General features: G+C 38.4%; 1 long non-coding RNA gene and 1 pseudogene across 2 annotated transcripts in view; one reads left to right on the top strand and one right to left on the bottom strand.

Annotated features, from left to right (window-relative positions):
* Positions 1-14,462, bottom strand: part of LOC309846163 — an 80,001-nt gene that overhangs the window by 51,531 nt on the left and 14,008 nt on the right. The gene's annotated exons all lie outside the window — the stretch shown is intronic.
* LOC309841006 (heterogeneous nuclear ribonucleoprotein A1 pseudogene) lies at positions 12,431-13,826 on the top strand (annotated as a pseudogene). Its single transcript has one exon. The product of its transcript is annotated as a heterogeneous nuclear ribonucleoprotein A1 pseudogene (transcript).

The following is a 14,462-nucleotide window of genomic DNA, read 5'->3' as shown; positions in this document are numbered from 1 at the left end:
GGACCTGCCCTCTCCAATACGCCCTTTGTCACAGCTTACCTCAAGTGGTACAATAAGCCGGATAATATGCAAACAGTTCCAGTGGGGACCAGCAGCAAAAGTGACTCCAGCCCCAGAGGAAAGGGGAGGATAACCATACACAGTGGTTTGACTGCAGCCCCATCAGTGGGCTAGGCACAGACATCTGGTCTGACTACAGGCTCCACCCACCAATCTTCTCTCAGGAGACAACACAGGGACAGTACCCTGAAGTTCTGTATTACCACATCTCTGGCAAATGCCTGGTCTGACTCAACTTAAGCCTAAGATGGCCCCAGACTTACATTCACAACACAGAGACCAAATCCTACCCACAACAGGCAGAGAGCCACTGCAGAATACTGGACGGAAGGCAGAAGTGGCTCAGCCATAACATCAAGGTGTATGCAACACATCATTGAAAACCCCCCTGAAGAACCAGGTTCTGGTGAACAGGGGACACTGCCCTGCAGGGCATTACAGGACCTCTTCTTCATAAGGTCATTACTTTCAAGAGCAGGAGACATAGCTGACTTTCCTAACACATAGAAACACTGAGAGTTAGACAAAATGAGGAGTCAGAGGAATATATGGGATAAATGAAAGAAGAGAACAAAACCACACCAACAGAGCTAAATGAAACAGAGATAAGTAATATGCCTAATAAAGAATTTCAAATAATGGTCATAAAGATACTCACTGGACTTGAGAAAAGAGTGGAGGACCTCAATGAGACCCTTAACAAAGAGATGGGGAACATAAAAAAGAACCTGCCAGAGAAGAAGAACTCAAGAACTAAAATTAAAAATACACTAGATGGAATGAATAGTAGACTATAGGGAGCAGAAGAACGGATCAGTGACCTGGAATATAGAGTAATGGAAAACAATCAAGCTAAGTAGGAGAAAGATAATAGTAATTAAAAAATGAAAGTATACTTAGGGAACTCAGTGACACCATTAAGCATAATAACATTCATATTATAGGAATCCCCAAAGAAAAAGAGAGAAAAGGGGGCAGAATATTTTTTTGAAGAAATAATAGCTAAAACTTCCCAAATCTGGAGACAAAAACAGAAATTCAGACCCAGGATTCACAGAGAGTCCCCAACAAAATCAACCCTAGGAGGTCCACACCAAGACACATAATAATTAAAATGGCAGAAAGTAGTGATGAAGAAAGAATATTAAAAGCAGCAAGAGAGGTCACTTATTATGATGAGCACTGGGTGTTATACATAACTAATGAATCATTGAACATTACATCAAAAACTAATGATGTTTTTTTTTTTCTGCTGTATATTTTTTCCTGCTTTGGTGAAGATTATTTTACCAGAGAGTTGAGGGTCCATATCTGGGCTCTCTACTCTGTTCCACCATGCTGTCTCGGTGATCACAACTTTGTAGTAAAGCTTGAAATCAGGCAACAAGATGCCCCCAGTTTTGGTTTTCTTTTTCAACATTTCCAAAGCAATTCGGGGTCTCTTCTAGTTCCATGCAAATTTTAGGATTGTTTGTTCCAGCTCTGAAAAATTCCAGTGGAATTTTGAATGGGATGGCACTGAAAGTATAGAGTGCTCTAGGCAGTATAGACATTTTAAGAATGTTTATTCCTCTGATCCATGAGCATGGAATGCTCTTCCATCTTTTTGTGTCTTCTTTAATTTCTTTCATGAGTGTTCTGTAGTTCCTCGAGTACAGATCCTTTACCTCTTTGGTTAGGTTTATTCCCAGGTATCTTATGGTTCTTAGTGCTATAGTAAATGTAATTGATTCTCTAATTTCCCTTTCTATATTTTCACTGTTAGTGTATAAGAAAGCAATTGATTTCTGTACATTTATTTTGTATCCTGCCACATTACTGAATTGCTGTATGAGTTCTAGTAGTTTGGGGATGGGGTCTCTTCAATAAATGATGCTAGGATAATTGGACAGCTATGTTTAGAAGAATGAAACTCGACCATTCTCTTCACCATGCACAAAGATAAACTTGAAATGGATAAAAGACCTGAACGTGAGGCAGGAATCTAGCAAAATCCTAGAGGAGAACATAGGCAATAACCTCTTCGACATTGCCCACTGAAACTTCTTTCAAGAATGTCCCCATAGGGGCACCTGGGTGGCTCAGTGGGTTAAGCCGCTGCCTTTGGCTCAGGTCATGATCTCAGGGTCCTGGGATCGAGTCCCGCATCGGGCTCTCTGCTCAGCAGGGAGCCTGCTTCCTTCTCTCTCTCTCTGCCTGCCTCTCAGTGTACTTGTAATTTCTCTCTGTCAAATAAATAAATAAAATCTTTAAAAAAAAAAAAAAAAAAGAATGTCCCCAAAGACAAAGGAAACAAAAGTGAAAATGAACTTTTGGGACTTCATCAAGACCAAAAGCTTCAGAGGAGGAGTCAAAAATAGTGGAGGAGTAGCAGGCTCAGATGACATCAGGTCGCAGGAGTTCAGTTAGACAGTTATCAAACCATTCTGAACACCTACAAGTCCAACAGGAGATTGAAGAGAAGAAAAGCAGCAATTCTAGAAACAGAAAATCGACCACTTTCTGAAAGGTAGGATGTGTGGAGGAGTGAATCTGAAGTGATGGGAAGATAGACAGCAGGGGGAGGGGCCGGTTCCTGGCAAGTGGCAGAGGAAAAGAGCACAAAATCAGAACTTTTAAAAGTCTGCTCCACTGAGGGACATCACTCCAGAGGCTAATCGAAGATGGAGCCCTCATGGGGACACTGTGGTCTCGGGTCCCTTGGGGTCAAAGAAGGATTGGTGGTGTCTGAGTGCAGGAAAGCTCGCAAGTATTAGAGTGGGGAAGATGGCTACAGAGACGGGGCTGAGGAGTGAGCTCTCAGCTCAGGATTAACTTAAAATGTGATCTGTGGCACAATCAGACCACTGCTCTTTGAGCAGGGACCCCAAGTGGCAGATCCGGGAGCCTCACCTTCCTTCTCTGGAGACAGGAATCTGCTCGGTTTGGAGATTGCAAATGGGGTTGTGTGCCAGAGACAGAAATGCTCAGTCACAGGCCAAGTGAGCTCAGAGTGTGGCCAGAGACCAGGGAGATGGGAGTGATTGAGCACTTTTCTCCAAGAGCGCACTGATGAGTGGGTCCCTGAGCTCTCAACTCCTCTGGGCCAAAGATTGAGAGGCATCCATTTTCATTCCCGTCCTCCAGAGCTCTACAGAAAGTGCTGAGGGAACAAAACCTCTGGAGATTGAACCCGAGCAGATTACTTAGCCAGGCTCCTGGTGAGGGCAGAGCAATTCCACCTTGGGCAAAGACATTTGAGAATCACTACAACAGGCCCCTCCCCCAGAAGGTCAGCAAGAACGTCCAGCCAAGACCAAGCTCACTGATCAAGGAGAACAGTGGAATTCCAGAGGAGGAGAAAGCAAAACATGGAATTCATGGCTTTCTCCCCATGATTCTTTAGTCTTGCAAAGTTAATTAAATTTTTTAAATTTTTTTTCTTATTCTAATTTTTTAAACTTTTACTCTTTTCTCTTTAAATGTCTTTTAACTAGTTTATCGTAGCAATAACTTTATTTTTAAAAAATCTTTTGAACCTTTATTATTATAGTCATATTTTATCCTTCTTTGTATCTAACTTTATATATATATATGTATAAAGTCATATATATATATATATATATATATATATATATGGTTTCTTCTAAAAACTTTTGGGATACAACTTCTTCTAATAAATCAAAATATACCCTAAATCTAGCACAGGGCTTTGTTCTAGTCTCCAGCCTGAGCAAATTCTCTCCACTTTCTTTTTCTTTCTTTTCCCAAGCAACTTATCATATCAACTCCTTTTTTAGAATTTTTTTTTAATTTTCATCTTTATAGTCATATTCCATCCCTTCATCATTTTTACCCTTATTTTTGTATATATATTTAAGTTTTCTTTCTTTAAAATTTTGGGAGGCAGTGTCTTCCTTTTTTTTTTAAGAGTTTATATATTTATTTGACAGACAGAGATCATAAGTAGGCAGAACAGGCAGGCAGAGAGAGAGGGAGGGAAGCAGGCTCCCTGTTGAGTAGAGAGCCTGATGCAAGGCTCGATTCCAGGACTCTGGGATCATGATCTGAGTCAATGGCAGAGGCTTTAACCCACTGAGCCACCCAGGTGCCCCAAGGCAGTGTCTTCAAACAGGCCAAAATACACCCAAAATCAAGTGAGTGGCTTTTTTCTATTCACCAGTCTAATATATATATATTTTTTAATTTGAACTTTTTCTTACCCCACGATTTGTGGGTTTCTTCTGATTTGGTTAATGCACATTATTCTGGGGTCTTTGCCACCCTTTTAGTATTCTAGTCTCTCCTTCATATATTCTTATCTGGATAAAATGACAAAGGGGAAAACCTCACCACAAAAAAAAAAAAAAAAAAAAAAAGAGAGAGAGAGAGAGAGGCAGTACCAAAGGCTAGAGACCTAATCAATATGGACATTGGTAACATGTCAGATCTAGAGTTCAGAATGACAATTCTCAAAGTGGTAGCTGGGCTCGAAAAAGGCATGGAAGATATTAAAGAAATGCTGTCTAGAGAAATAAAAGCCCTTTCTGGAGAAATAAAAGAACTAAAATCTAACCAAGCTGGAATCAAAAAAGCTATTAATGAGGTGCAATAAAAAATAGACTCTTACTGCTAAGATAAATGAAGGAGAGAGAGAATTAGTAATATAGAAGGCCAAATGATGGAGAATAAAGAAGCAGAGCAAAAGAGAGACAAACAACTACTGGACCATGAGAGGAGAATTTGGGAGATAAGTGATATCATAAGATGAAACAATATTAGAATAATTGGGATTCTATAAGAAAGATCAGGCGCGTTCAGGGTGGTATGGCCGTAAACTGGGATTCTATAAGAAGAAGAAAGAGAGAGGGGGGCAGAAGGTATATTGGAGCAAATTATTATAGAGAATTTCCCTAATATGGAAAAGGCAACAAACATCAAAACCCAGGAGGCACAGAGAACCCCCTTAAAATCAATAAGAATAGGTACAGACCCCATCATCTAGTAGTAAAACTTACAAGTCTTAGTGACAAAGAAAATCCCCCAAGGACCCGGGACAAAAAGTTTGTAACATACAATGGTAAAAATATTAGATTGGCAGCAGACATATCCACAGAGACCTGGCAGGCCAGAAAGAACAGGCATGATATATCCAGAGCACTAAATGAGAAAAACATGCAGCCAAGAATACTATATCCAGGTAGGCTATCATTAAAAATAGAAGGAGAGATAAAAAGTTTCCAGGACAAACAAAAACCAAAAAAATTTGTAAACACCAAACCAACACTACAGGAAATTTTGAAAGGAGTCCTCTAAGCAAAGAGAGAGCTTAAAAGTAGTAGACCAGAAAGGAACAGAGACAATAGACAGTACCAGTCACCTTACAGTCAATACAATGGTACTAAATTCATATCTCTCAATAGTTACCCTGAAAGTTAATGGGCTAAATGCCCCAATCAAAAGACACAGGATATCAGAATGGATAAAAAAAAAACAAAACCCATCTATATGTTGCCCACAAGAAACTCATTTCAGACTCGAAGACACCTCCAGATTTAAAGTGAGGGGGTGGAAAACAATTTACCATGTTAATGGACATCAAAAGAAAGCGGAGGTGGCAATCCTTATATTGGGTAAATTAGATTTTAAGCCAAAAACTATAATAAGAGATGAGGAAGGTCACTATATCATACTCAAAGGGTCTGTCCAATAAGAAGATATAACAATTTTAAATATCTATGCCCTTAACATGAGAGCAGCCAACTATGTAGGCCAATTAATAACAAAATCAAAGAAACACATCAACAACAACACAATAATAGTAGGTGACTTTAACACCCCCCTCACTGAAATGGACAGATCATCTAAGCAAAAGATCAACAAGGAAATAAAGGCCTTAAATAACACACTGGACCAGATGGACATCACAGATATATACAGAACATTCTATCCCAAAGCAACATAATACACATTCTTCTCTAAGTGCACATGAAATATTCTCCAGAATAGATAACATCCTGGGTCATAAATCAGGTTTCAACTGGTACCAAAAAATTGGGATCATTCACTGCATATTTTCAGACCACAATGCTCTGAAGCTAGAACTCAATCACAAGAGGAAATTTCGAAAGAACCCAAATACATGGAGGCTAAAGAGCATCCTACTAAAAAGTGAATGGGTCAACCAGGAAATTAAAGAAGAATTTTTAAAAATCCATAGAAACAAATGATAATGAAAACACAACTGTTCAAAATCTGTGGGACACAGCAAAAGCAGTCCATAGAGGAAAATATAGTGAAACATCGCTATATATAGTGATACAAGGCTTTCTCAACAAACAAGAAAGGTCCCAAATACACAACCTAACCCTACACCTAAAGGAGCTGGAGAAAGAACAGCAACAACAACAAAAATCCTAAACCCAGCAGGAGAAGAGAAATAATCAAGATCAGAGCAAAAATCAATGAAATAGAAACCAAAAAAACAATAGGACAAATCAACAAAATGAGGAGCTGGTTCTTTGAAAGAATTAATAAGATTAATTAAACCCTTGGCCAGACTTATCAAAAAGAAAAGAGAAAGGACCCAAATAAATAAAATCATGAATGAAAGAGGAGAGATCACAACCAACACCAAAGAAATACAAACAGTTATAAGAACGTATTATAAGCAAATATATGCCACCAAGTTTGACAATCTGGAAGAAATGGATGCATTCCTAGAGATGTATAAACTACCAAAACTGAACCACGAAGAAATAGAAAACCTGAACAGACCCATAACCAGTAAGGAAATTGAAACAGTCATCAAAAATTTCCTAACAAACAAGAGCCCAGGGTCAGATGGCTTCCCAGGGGAATTCTACCAAACATTTAAAGAACAATTAATACCTATTCTGAAACTGTTCCAAAAAATAGAAATGGAAGGAAAACTCCCAAACTCATTTTATGAGGCCAGCATTACCTTGATCCCAAAACCAGACAAAGACACCATCAAAAAAGAGAATTAAAGACCAATATCCTTGATAAACACAAATGTGAAAATTCTCACCAAAATACTATCCAATAGGATCCAATAGTAAATTAAAAGGATTATTCACCATGATCAGGTGGGATTTACTCCAGGACTGCAAGGTTGGTTCAACATCCACAAATCAAGCAATGTGATACAACACATTAATAAAAGAAAGAACAAGAACCATATGTTACTCTCATTAGATGCTGAAAAAAGCATTTGACAAAGTATAGCATCCTTTCTTGATCAAAACTCTTCAAAGTGTAGGGATAGAGGATATTTACCTCAATATCATCAAAGCCATCAATGAAAAACCCACAGCGAACATCATTCTCAATGGAGAAAAACTGAGAGCTTTTCCACTAAGGTCAGGAACACAGCAGGCATGTCCATTACCACCACTGCTATTCGACATAGTACTAGAAGTCCTAGCCTCAACAATCAGACAACAAAAAAGAAATTAAAGGCATCCAAATCGGCAAAGTAGAAGTCAAACTCTCACTCTTTGTGGATGATATGGTACTTTATGTGGGAAACCCAAAAGACTCTACTCCAAATCTGCTAGAACTTACACAGGAATTCAGTAAAGTGTCAGGATATAAAATCAATGCACAGAAATCAGTTGCATTTCCATACACCAACAACAAGACAGAAGAAAGAAATTAAGGAGTCAATCCCATTTACAACTGCACCCAAAACCTTAAGATACCTAGGAATAAATCGAAACAAAGAGGCAAAGAATCTGTACTCAGAAAACTATAAAGTACTCATGAAAGAAATTGAGGGAGACAGAAAGAAATGGAAAAATGTTTTATGCTCATGGATTGGAAGAATAAATATTATGAAAATGTCTATGCTACCGAAAGTAATCTACACATTTAATGCAATCCCTATCAAAATACCATCTATTTTTTTGCAAAGAAATGTAACAAATAATCCTAAAATATATATGGAACCAGAAAAGACCTTGAATAGTCAGAAGAATGTTGAAAAAGAAAGCCAAAGTTGGTGGCATCACAATTCCAGACTTCAAACTCTATTACAAAGCTGTCATCATCAAGACAGTATGGTAGTGGCACAAAAACAGACACATAGGTCAGTGGAACAGAATAGAGAGCCCAGAAATCAACCCTCAACTCTATGGTCAACTAATCTTTGACAAAGCAGGAAAGAAGATCCAGTGGAAAAAAAGACAGTCTCTTCAATAAATGGTGTTGGGAAAATTGGACAGCCACATGCAGAAAAATGAAATTGGACCATTTCCTTACACCACACACAAAAAAAAATAGACTGAAAATGGATGAAGGACCTCAATGTGAGAAAGAAATCCATCAGAATCCTTGAGGAGAACACAAGCAGCAACCTCTTCAACCTCAGCCACAGCAACTTCTTCCTAGGAACATCGCCAAAAGCAAGGGAAGCAAGGGCAAAAATGAACAATTGGGAATTCAACAAGATCAAAAGCTTTTGCATAGCAAAGGAAACAGTCAACAAGAATAAAAGACAACTGAAAGAATGGGAGAAGATATTTGCAAATGACATATCAGATAAAGGGCTAGTATCCAACATCTATAAAGAACTTATCAAACTGAACACCCAAAGAACAAATAATCCAATCAAGAAACAGGCAGAGGACATGAACAGACATTTCTGCAAAGAAGACATCCAGATGGCCAACAGACACATGAAAAAGTGCTCCACATCACTCCACACCAGGGAAATACAAATGAAAACCACAATGAGATACGACCTCACACTGTCAGAGTGGCTAAAATTAATAATCCAGGAAATGACAGTTGCTAGCAAAGATGTGGAGAAAGGGGAACCCTCCTGCACTGTTGGTGGGAATGCAAGCTGGTGCAACCACTCTGGAAAACAATATGGAGGTTCTTCAAAAAGTTGAAAATAGAGCTACCCTGCAACACACCACTGGGTATTTACCCTAAAGATACAAATGTAGTGATCCGAAGGGGCATGTGCACCTGAATGTTTATAGCAGCAATGTTCACAATACCCAAACTATGGAAAGAACCTAGATGTCCATCAACAGATGAATGGATAAAGAAGAGGTGGTATATATATACAATGGAATACTATGCAGCCATCAAAAGAAATGAATTTTCAATGACATGGATGGAGCTAGAGGGTATTATGCTGAACAAAATAAGTCTATCAGAGAAAGACAATTATCATATGATCTCCCTGATATGAAGAATTTGAGAGGCAACATGAGGGTTTGGGGGGGTAGGGAAGGAAAAAATGAAACAAGATGTAATCGGGAGGGAGAAGAAACCATAAGAGACTCTTAATCTCACAAAGCAGAGGGATACTGTGGGGAGAGGGGGAGGGTGACGTGGTTGGGTTATGGACATTGGGGAGGGTATGTGCTATGGTGAGTGATGTGAATTATGCAAACCTGGTGATTCATAGACCTATACCCCTGGGGCTAATACTACATTATATGTTAATAAAAAAATTTTAATATAAAGCTTCTACACAGCAAAGGAAACAGTCAACAAAACAAAGAGGCAACCCACGGAATGGGAGAAGATATTTGCAAATGACACTATAGACAAAGGGCTGATATCCAAGATCTATAAAGGACTCCTCAAACTTAACACACAAAAAACAGATAATCACATCAAAAAATGGGCAGAAGACATGAACAGACAAAGATTGTGGTGCAAAAATTAATACTGTTATGCTGAAAATTTAAAATTAAAAAAAAAAAAAAGAAGAAGAAGAAGATATGGTCCAGGGGTGCCTGGGTGGCTCAGTGGGTTAAGCTGGTGCCTTCAGCTCAGGTCATGATCTCAGGGTCCTGGGATCGAGCAGGAAGCCTGCTTCCCTCTCTCTCTTTCTGCCTACTTATGATATCTCTCTGTCAAATAAATAAATAAAATCTTTAAAAAGAAGAAGGAGGAGGAGGAGGAAGAGGGGGAGGGAGAGGAGAAGAAGAAGGAGAAGATATGATCCATATATACAATGGAGTATTATGCCTCCATCAGAAAGGATGAATACCCAACTATTGTATCAACATGGACAGGAAGAGATTATGCTGAGTGAAATAAGTCAAGCAGAGAGAGTCAATTATCATACGATTTCACTTAGTTATGGAACATAAGAAATAACACAGAGGACACTGGGAGATGGAGAGGAGAAGGGAGTTGGGGGAAATCAGAGGGGGAGACAACCCATGAGAGACTATGGACTCTGAGAAACAAACTGAGGGTTTGGGAAGGGAGCTGGTGGGGGTTTGGTGGTGGGTATTATGAAGGGTACATATTGCATGGAGCATTGGGTGTGGTGCATAAGCAATGAATTTTGGAACACTGAACAAAATTAAATTAAATTAAATTTTAAAAAACTAATGATGTATTATACAGTGGCTAATTGAGCATAATAAAAATAAAAAATAGGTTAAAAATAAAAGAAGAAAAAGAAAAGCAGCAAGAGAAAAGAAAACTGTTATGAACAAGGGAAACTCCCAGAAAGTTATCAGCTGATATTTCAGCAGAAACTTTGAACGCCAGAAAAGAGTAGAATGATATATACAAAATGCAGAAAGGAAAGAACCTGCAACCAAGAATACTGTACCCAACAAAGTTATAGTTCAGAATAGAAGGAGATATAAAGAGTTTCTCAGGCAAACAAAAGTTAAAGGAATTCATCACCACTAAACCAGCCCTACAAGAAATGTTAGAGGAGACTCTTTGAGTGGAAAGGAAATACCATAAGCAAGAGTAAGAAAAGTAGCAAGCACAAAAGCAGTAAAATTAAGTATATGTATAAAAATCAGGGAATTCACAAGGTAAAAGATGTAAAATATGACACCATATATCTAAAATGTCTGTGGGGAGGTTGGGGGTAAAGAATGGGCTCAAGCTTAAGCAACCATCAACTTAATACAGACTGGTATGTGCAGAAGATGTTATATACAAACTTAATTGTAACCACAAATCAGAAACCAGTAATAGATATGCAAAAAATAAAGAGCAAATAAAAAAAAGAAAAAAGAAAAAAGACACAAACCAAAAAACAAACTCTTAACTATTAAACAAACAAACAAAACCCAATAACCCTGCTGGCTGACTGAAGAGAGGAGGGTGGGTGATTGTGTGAAATAGGGGAAGAAGATTAAAGAGTACACTTATCATGACGAGCACTGAGTAATGTATAGAATTGTTGAACCACTATATGGTACACCTGAAATTAATATAACACTCTATGTTAATTATATTGGAATAAAAATGATAATTAAAATTAACATAAAAAGTAAATACATAATAATAATGAAAAAGACAAAAAGTTGTCCGCAGAAGGAAAAAAGTTCTTCTTATCCTTCTCATTCCCTTATCCCTTCTTTTGGTTTCTTTGTTCTGTTTTGGTTTTGGTTTTGTGGTTTGTCTTTCTAGCTTATATGTTGCAACTCAAAAGTTACTGAACTTGAGGAACACCTGAATAAATAAATATACGTTCTTTTTTTTTTTTTAAAGATTTTATTTATTTGACAGAGAGAGATCACAAGTAGGCAGAGAGGCAGGCAGAGAGAGAGAGAGGGAAGCAGGCTTCCTGCTGAGCAAAGAGCTCAATGCGGGACTCGATCTCAGGACCGTGAGATTATGACCTGAGCCGAAGGCAGTGGCTTAACCCACTGAGCCACCCAGGCGCCCTGAATATACGTTCTTGATTGGGGAAATTTGATGTATTATGTTGCTAACATTCTCCAAAATTCATCTTGAAATTTAACAACGTTCCACTCCAAACTTGAATGTCTTTTCGAAATGAGACTATGTTGAGAGACTTACAAATCTAGATAATAAATGAATTTAAGAGCTACAATTCTTTAAATAGTGGTATAGAACCACAGAGAGCGGTAAATAGAATAGAGGGAAAAGCTCAAAAACAGAGCTGAATGTATATGACTATAATTTTTTTTAAAGATTTTTTCATTTATTTGTTTGACAGATAGAGATCACAGGTAGGCAGAGAGAGAGAGAGAGAGAAGAGGAAGCAGGTTCCCTGATGAGCAGAGAGCCCGATGTGGGACTCGATCCCAGGACCCTGGGACCATGACGTGAGCTGAAGGCAGAGGCTTTAACCCACTGAGCCACCCAGGTGCCCCTATGACAATAATTTTTTACATTAAAACAGGGCATGTGCATTCCATTTTTTTTAATTACTCATGTGTATATTTAGATATAAATTTCTGTAAGTATATCTCAATATTTTTAGGGAAAATATTTTAAATTGGAGAATAAGAAATTCAATAGTCAAGTAAAGTATATCAAGCAAAATAACTATTTTGAAAAACAAAACCCATATATTAAACTTCTATCATATGCTAAAAAAATTTTAGTTGAATTAACCTTTAAAAACATGGTTGATAGCTTTCTGCCTGTGGACGCCGCCGAGTAAGCATCGTTAAAGTCTCCCCTCCCACCGCCGTCATGTCTAAGTCAGAGTCTCCCAAAGAGCCTGAACAGCTGCGGAAGCTCTTCATCGGAGGTCTGAGCTTTGAAACAACCGATGAGAGTCTGAGGAGCCATTTTGAGCAATGGGGAACACTTACGGACTGTGTGGTAATGAGAGATCCGAACACCAAGCGCTCCAGAGGCTTTGGGTTTGTCACCTATGCCACTGTGGAGGAGGTGGATGCAGCCATGAATGCAAGGCCACACAAGGTGGATGGAAGAGTTGTGGAACCAAAGAGGGCTGTCTCAAGAGAAGATTCTCAAAGACCTGGTGCCCACTTAACTGTGAAAAAGATTTTTGTTGGTGGCATTAAAGAAGACACTGAAGAACATCATCTAAGAGATTATTTCGAACAGTATGGGAAAATCGAAGTGATTGAGATCATGACTGACCGAGGCAGTGGCAAAAAGAGAGGTTTTGCTTTTGTAACATTTGATGACCATGATTCTGTAGACAAGATTGTCATTCAAAAATACCATACTGTGAATGGCCACAACTGTGAAGTAAGGAAAGCACTCTCTAAGCAAGAGATGGCTAGTGCTTCATCCAGCCAAAGAGGTCGAAGTGGTTCTGGAAACTTTGGTGGTGGTCGTGGAGGTGGTTTTGGTGGGAATGACAACTTTGGTCGCGGAGGAAACTTCAGTGGTCGAAGTGGCTTTGGTGGCAGTCGAGGTGGTGGTGGATATGGTGGCAGTGGGGATGGCTATAACGGATTTGGTAATGATGGAAGCAACTTTGGAGGTGGTGGAAGCTATAATGATTTTGGCAATTACAACAATCAATCCTCAAATTTTGGACCCATGAAAGGAGGCAATTTTGGAGGCAGAAGCTCTGGCCCTTATGGTGGTGGAGGCCAATACTTCGCCAAACCACGAAACCAAGGTGGCTATGGTGGTTCCAGCAGCAGCAGCAGCTATGGCAGTGGCAGAAGGTTTTAATTACTGCCAGGAAACAAAGCTTAGCAGGAGAGGAGAGCCAGAGAAGTGACAGGGAAGCTACAGGTTACAACAGATTTGTGAACTCAGCCAAGCACAGTGGTGGCAGGGCCTAGCTGCTACAAAAAAGACATGTTTTAGACAATACTCATGTGTATGGGCAAAAAAACTCGAGGACTGTATTTGTGACTAATTGTATAACAGGTTATTTTAGTTTCTGTTCTGTGGAAAGTGTAAAGCATTCCAACAAAGGGTTTTAATGTAGATTTTTTTTTTTTTTGCACCCATGCTGTTGATTGCTAAATGTAATAGTCTGATCATGACGCTGAATAAATGTGTCTTTAAAAAAAAAAAAAAAAAAACATGGTTGATATTTATAGGATATCAGTATGGGAATGGAAGATATAGAATATGTACACACTGAATTCAACAACCAACTGACTAACCTCTATTGAAGCATATGTAGCAGGTAAAAAGCTATTACAAATTGAAATAAAAATGCCAAATACTCCAATATAAAAATAATCAATGGTTAACTTTACCATTAAGCTTTAAGTCCATTCAATAATTACTTAATTATTAGGGACATGTTGTTTTCTTCCATCAATCTGGTAAGTGTGTTTTCTTTTTTTTATGACGCTATCAAAGTTTGTCTAGAGTATGAAAAAAATACATGTCTAGTGGGAATCTAAATTGGTACAACTTTTGGCAATAAGCAGCTAAAGCCATAAATCCTGCATCTTAAATCTCCCACATGATTTGAACCAGCAAATCCAACAATAGAAATGTCTCCTAAATAAAGAATCATGAGAGTGGAAAAATATTTCTGTATGTGAAAATTGTCCAGTATGGAACCATAGCTAACTGAGACTATTAGAAAGAATCCAAATGTCTGACAGAGGGAAAGATCAATTATGTAAACTATAATACATCACATAATGGAATATCATGCAGCTGTTAAAAGTATTTAAATAGAATCACTATCATTTCTTACCAGA

The sequence above is a fragment of the Mustela nivalis genome, assembly GCF_964662115.1.
Source record: "Mustela nivalis genome assembly, chromosome: 1".
NCBI classification, from domain to species: Eukaryota; Metazoa; Chordata; class Mammalia; order Carnivora; family Mustelidae; genus Mustela; species Mustela nivalis.
The sequence above is the reverse complement of the archived record's forward strand: the minus strand, read 5'-3'. Positions and strand labels throughout refer to the sequence as shown.